Here is a 6658-nt window from a genome sequence, read left to right on the forward strand (position 1 = left end):
TGAGATGATGAAGTAAACAAGCCATGGTATTTGGGGATGACATAGTAAGTGAAGTTCAATGGCGAGAATTGTAATGGAGATACTTTAGGACATGGATGTTAATAAATGAATTTGTGTGGTGAATTGATTTTGGCTCTTGGAACCAATTGAGTTGAGAAATACCTACCATTATGGAGTCCTTGTTAGTCCTATGATTTGGTAGACATTTGGGGCTTTGTTGAGCACTTTAGTGAAGTAACCTTACAGCGGTAACCCTTTCATTATGCCGCTTTTGTTCTCCTTTCCTTCTCTTTAACGTTCGTTGAACCCTGTTCTTATGCCAAAGTTTACGTATCTTCTTCTTGCCCGAGATATCTTCTTAACTCGTATACCTCTTATTTTTGTCAATCGTTATCTTTACGATCCGACTCCTTATTTCCTAACATGTCATTTGTTCCTTGCTTAACCTTCCTTAACGCCTTTTTATAATACCATTTCTTTTGAGAAATGTTGGCCTTGGTTAGACATCATGACCTTTGAAGGGGTTGTTGTGTTTGACCCTTTCCTGGTTTTGAGAGGATTTGATATTGGAAAGACTTAGGTAGTGGGATGAGACATACTTGATGGTTTCTATACCTATAGATCCTTGATAAAGTGAGTACGTTGGATTGGTGGATGTTGTGTGTCAAATGTGAGTTGCATTGGTTACTAAGGTTATGGAACATGGCATTGTTGTTTATGTTTGGGTACTAGTGCCTAGTACTTGACTTAAAATGGATGAAATTGAATGGTGGATTTGAGGATATAGGATTGACTAAGTAGACGAGTTTTGATTGGCCTCCATAATCGCTTTGGATATGAGGGTTTGATAATGTATATGTTACCGTGTGAGAAACGTTAAATGCGGGATTACTAGTTGGTTTTAGTGAGTGATATTGATTACTACTTGAAGTATAGTATGAGAGTGAGAGTAAGCTACATTGTTAGGAAGTCTTAGCACTTGTTTTGGTAACTAGAAAGGGTAATGGTATGGTTGACACCAATTGTTAGGTTAAAGGACATAGTTTCAATTTATGGTTTTAGGAACTCTGAGGTGATAAAGTGTTGTTACAATTAAGACCTTGTTTCTTGGAAATTTGATGGTAAGTAAGTTTTAGGATGTCAAATTTGAAAGAATACTCCTTGGGATGTTGATGACCATAATGGATTGATGATGTGATTTGGTATTAGTTGGCTCTTGGAGTTATAGCTTGTTATTGGGATTCTTGATTAAAGGTTTATTTGTTTTGAGGAACCCATAGTTGACACTAGTTGGATACGAATATAACTTTGTTAGAAGCCTTGACCTTAGACTTGTGAACGTTGTTTCTGGATGTTTGAGGATTTGGAGCGATGAGATCACACTTATAGTGGAGTACCTTGTTTCAGGGAACAAATTAGGATGAAGTAACATAAGTGATTGAGGAAACCCTTGGGAGTGATGTGCTTATGAGTTTTGTTGTTAGGAAGTTTTTGGAACCGTTTTGAGTGGTGTTGTTGTTTGAGGTAAAAGTGTCTGGCGTTTCCTTGTTGATTAATTTCCCTTTTTCTTTGATCATGAGCGTTACCGCTCATACCTCTCTTCCTTATTTTGTCATACTCCTCTCATAAGTTTGATGTTGCACTACTACAATTTAAGGCAAAGAGAACGCCCCTTCAAGAACGGTTGATAGCGGAACCGATCTCTTTGTTATTTTTAGTTTGGCGGGCATATAGAATTCCAATAGAGAACGGTTGTTTGCTCAAACCGTTCTCATACATTAACAAAGAGAACGGTTATATTTGACCAACCGTCTTAAAATATAAAAGAGACCGGTTATAGATCCAAAACCGTTCTCCTTGATAAAACAAAGAGCACAGTCCTTATCGTTGGCCGTTCTATATCAAATCCCTAAAGACCCTTTACACTTCATCCCACCAACTCATATGGTCGTACAATCATCATGTCCTCCCTTTCCTCTCACTCCCTTTCCACCGCCACCACCCTCGTCGCATCGTCGGTGGCCATTCATACAACTCGTCCACCGCGACAACTCACCATGACGATTGACGAAATCGTCCTTATTATCTTCGCCATTCGCCAAGCCGCACGCCGACTACCGCTGTCGCCTCGTGTTGTATGTGCCTCCATTCAATCGATTCCTCCTTGTACTCATTTTTTTCACTGGTTTCAATTAATTAGTTTGGGTTTCATGAGTAATTTGATTTGTGTTTAATTAGTTGCATTAAAATGTTGTATGTTTTTTTTTGGTTATTTGATGATAATATAACATAATTGTTGTGGTGATTGAAGCATTCGGCTTAAATTTTCCAGATGGGAAAGCCACGCTCGATTCATCAGTTGATGCAAGGTTTTTTTTTTAGTTTCATCGCAGTATCTGTCCTCTGCTGCTTTCACTTCTTGAACGCACAACTATTCGGCTGATTAATGGGTATCTCCTTGAATCCGTTCTTAACTATATGCTTGTCTTGTTAAATTTTCAGAAATTTGTTTAACTTTCTGTTGATCTAGTAGTGGTGTTCGCACTTTTAGAGAATGTGAATAAAGTCTACTCTACATCTCATTTTGAATCTGTTCTTAACTATTACATAACTCTTTATTATTAGGTTGATATGTGGATAAAGTCTACTCTACATCTCATTTTTGTTTCTCGAAAATCCAATTGCTTAGCTTTCCCTTCATTTTACTACTCTTCTAGGTAAAGCTTTATCTTCATTGTAGTTTCTCAATCGGCTTCTGGACATCGTCAGATTTCTCAAGTAATTAACATTAGAAGTCTGGTTTAGAGGGACTTCAAATGGACTTTCTGAGAAGTAATTTAACCAAAATAGTAAAGCTTCCGACCAACTTATTTCCTGGCACTCTGGCAGTCTTCTTTTTTTCACCTAATTAGAGCAGCTAAATGTTCACGAGATTGACTACTAATTTTGCATCTCCTAAAAAATGTGATAATTGTAACACTGACAGTTAAATTTTTTGGGTTCTTATGATCGTTCGCACGCTGTACTAACGCTCGAATGAACAAGTTTTCATCAATGCCTTTCATAACAGGCTGCCATTTGTAAACAGCATCAGTCATATCATGTGTCAGAAACCTCTTAACATTTCCTGTGTTATTTAGTAAGGATCCCCTCATGTTTAAAGCAACCGATTTCTGAAACTATTTTTCGAGTTTGTTTGTGTTGTGTTTTAGTGGTCATTTACTTGTGCTTTGTGCATCTCTTCTTTTGTTCCTGTCTCGTAGTCACCAATGCTCATGATATTCACATTACTTTGTCCCAGCAAGCTCTATTGTGGATCAAGTCAGTTGTTGATGAATGCGCCATCACTACTGAGCAACTGAAAGATTATGTCTGGAAGACACTAGACAATGGCTAGGTGAGTTTATTATTTTTAGGCATAGTTGTGGTACTTCAATGTTTTGAAAGTTCACCTTAATTTAGCATCGGCTTTTTAGGCACATGTATATTTACCACCATTTGCTGGGCCATGAAGTCGAGATGTAGATGGTTCGAAATACTTTGCCTCGTAGATTTGGTGCTTCTGGCCTTCCAGAACTTAATGCCTCACAGGTATTGCCTTTTGCCTTCTTCACATATTTTTTAATGGTTTCTTTTTTTGAGTTTTGGGTATTTGGTAGAGATGTTGTTGAGCATTTCGGTTAGGAGTCATGTCTGTTGGACAATCCAAAAGGTTTAAATCTTTATTCTGTATTGCCTTTTTTTGGGTAAGTAGTAGAGGATATTCACTAAATGTGAGATGTTTTTAATTTTATTTTTTATTTTTATTATTACAAATGTCTCACGACTTTTTAAAACCATAGGTTTTTGCAGTTAAGAGCGTCCTCCAGAAGCCCTTAAGTTTGATTCAGGGCCCTCCTGGAACGGGGAAAACTGTAACTTCAGCTTCTATTGTTTATCACATGGCCAAGCAAGGCCAAGGGCAGGTAACTGCCACACATGATGCTGCTACTTCATGGTTATCCTGTATTGTCTCTACTCTCTTGCAGTCTCACTTCTTTGAACAGGCTTGTTAGGTTTTGGTTTGAGCGCCGAGTAATGTGGATGTAGACCAACTTGCTGAAAAGATAAGTGCTACTGGCTTAAAGGTAATCAAATATGTTCCTACTTCACATGGCAAAATGGAACTTCCCATCTATATAATGCATGATGATTTGTTTATTTTATAACTGTAATTTTTTATTAGGTGGTGGGACCCTCCCCGGACCCTCGCCTAGCGGGGACGCCATCGTGCACCGGCGCCCTTTTTCGGACTTTGTGCCAACTGCCAAGTCAAGGGAGGCTGTTAGTTCTCCTGTTGAGCATCTCACACTTCATTATCAGGTCTTCTTACTTTCATAATGTGATGTTATCTTTACATGGTATTAGAGTTTTTATTTTTATCCAGTTCCCATTTCATTCTTTATAGGTTCGGCACCTTGATACTTCAGAAAAGAGTGAATTGTACAAACTACAACAACTGAAGGATGAACAAGGTAATATTTCGTCATTTTGGTTATCTTCATTCTAGGTTTTTTTTTTGTTGATTTATAAGCAGATGATTCACATGTTTGTGGGCTATGATCTGTCGGCTCCTTCTTTGTGCTGTCTTTAATTGAAATGTGCCTTTTCAGTCAACGTTGCCCTCCAATTATATGTGGCCTATGTTTATTTTTATCTGGTTACTATCAATTCTATTGATATTTTTTTGTGGTAGAGAAGTGGATATTTGGTTTTAGAATGGGAGGGGTGAGCTTTGCTTTATTTAGCAACTATCATTTTTGATCAGTAAATAGCGGTGGAGTCGTGAATGAATTGGACGCGGCTTGATATATATTTTTCATTAGCATGGGGGTATGGCACTACTATGGCAAGGGATCTATCAAATTTTAGGGATACGTGGTCGTTTAGAATCTAGGTGGCGGGGGTGTGCTGTGTGATGCACATTCCCTGCGGTTTCTGGTCATTGAAGTAAAAATGATGCTTGGTGCCTTTTCAGTCAACTAGCCTATTTTTGCTTGTGATTGAAGTAAAAATGATGCTTTTCATCATGTAAATTTTTATTCTTTGTTCATTGATCCTCCTGGCTGTATTGTGAACTTAGCATGCGTCATAATTTGAGCTAAATCCAGCGTCTTAATTTTTCAGGAGAATTGTCCAGCAGTGATGAGAAAAAGTACAAAGCTTTGAAGCGAGCAACAGAAAGGAAGATAGCTCAGAGTGCAGACATCATTACATCATTTGTTGTACATGTGTTGGAGCTGGAGATCCCCGTCTTTCTAATTTAGGTTCCGGCAGGTATGAAGTTATTCGTCGTGAGTTTTTTTTTTTCTTTTTTTTTTTCTGAAAATATCTGGCCCACTTGGTACTTAATTGTTGTTGATTTTAGGTACTAATTGATGAGTCCACTCAATCAACCGAACCCGAGTGTCTCATTCCACTTGTACTTGGTGCCAAGCAGGTGAGTTCTAGTCCATGTAGCCCTGTAAAAATTTTATATTGCTCTTTTGGACTCCCTTTAGCCTGGTGGATTCACTAACTATGTAAGGTAGAAATAGGCCATTGATACCACATGATCATTCGAGTGTCGGTCCTTACGTTAAGGTATTTGCTTACATTTTCAGAGTACTTCCCTTAGAAAGAAGGTGGGTGAATCTAATGCTCAATGGCACTAATCTCATAAAGAAGGTGGAGTGATCACAATAACACCAACTTATCTCCTTACTTTTTCCGAGAGTACTGAGGTATTTGCTTACCATTTTAGAGTACTATCCTCACAAGTTAACTTTGATAGCTTATTAAATGCCCTGTATCAATATATTACTATTGTTTTCTTCCTACATCATCGAGGACAGCGAAGGCTCCTAATTGGGTACTGATGAGACGATTTTCAGAGATTTATTCACGAGAGTCCTGCTATAGAAACTGAATGCAAGCTTCATTTTTCTGCAATTTTTTGAAGTTCGATTTATTTGCACTATGATGCGACTATGTGATGAGGATTGAAGGATTTTTATTTATGTTTTGCACATGGTAGCGTATCTTCGATATTTGTAGGCTCTTAACAACATGATAAGATTTTGTATTTTGTTTTAATAGAATTTGTCCTAATGGTTCAAATTAAATCGGAAGGTTTTTCTTGTGTAAAAATTGCCGGAGTTTCTGAATTGTAACAGGTTTAATTCTTATGAGCTATACGATTCAATCGTGTAGGGTTACGATAAAAATAGAAATATTTTTAAAAAAAAAAATAACAGGATCTAAGAGAACGGTTAGTATCATCACAACTGTTCTCTTTGAAAAGGTAGAACTAAGGCGCCAAAAAATCTAAAACTCTAACAAAGAGAACGGCCTTATCAAAGAGACTGGTTCTTATATGCAACCGTTCTCTTTGATATATCAAAGAGAACGGTTCTAAAAGGCAACCGTTCTTATTGTTGTTACAAAGAGACCGGGTTGACTTATTTCAACCGTTCTCTTATATCAAAGAGAACGCTTGGCCACAGGACGGTCCAAACTACGTATAAGAACGGTTACCAACCGTTCTCTTTGATCATTTTTGTAGTAGTGTTGGTAACCTATGAAACTCCATCCTTGACACCCTTTTAGGTTCGACTTCAATTCTTACCCCATGAAACTC

The 6658-nt window shown here is 37.7% G+C and overlaps 1 long non-coding RNA gene across 1 annotated transcript; it reads left to right on the top strand.

Moving 5' to 3' along the window:
- The first annotated feature begins 4287 nt into the window (after positions 1-4287).
- Positions 4288-5246, top strand: LOC141602534 (uncharacterized). The gene is made up of 3 exons (XR_012524510.1): positions 4288-4362; positions 4448-4514; positions 5167-5246. It is a non-coding gene; the product is annotated as an uncharacterized LOC141602534 (long non-coding RNA).
- The last annotated feature ends 1412 nt before the right edge of the window (positions 5247-6658 follow it).

This window comes from Silene latifolia, chromosome 9 (assembly GCF_048544455.1).
Source record: "Silene latifolia isolate original U9 population chromosome 9, ASM4854445v1, whole genome shotgun sequence".
Classification (NCBI taxonomy): domain Eukaryota; kingdom Viridiplantae; phylum Streptophyta; class Magnoliopsida; order Caryophyllales; family Caryophyllaceae; genus Silene; species Silene latifolia.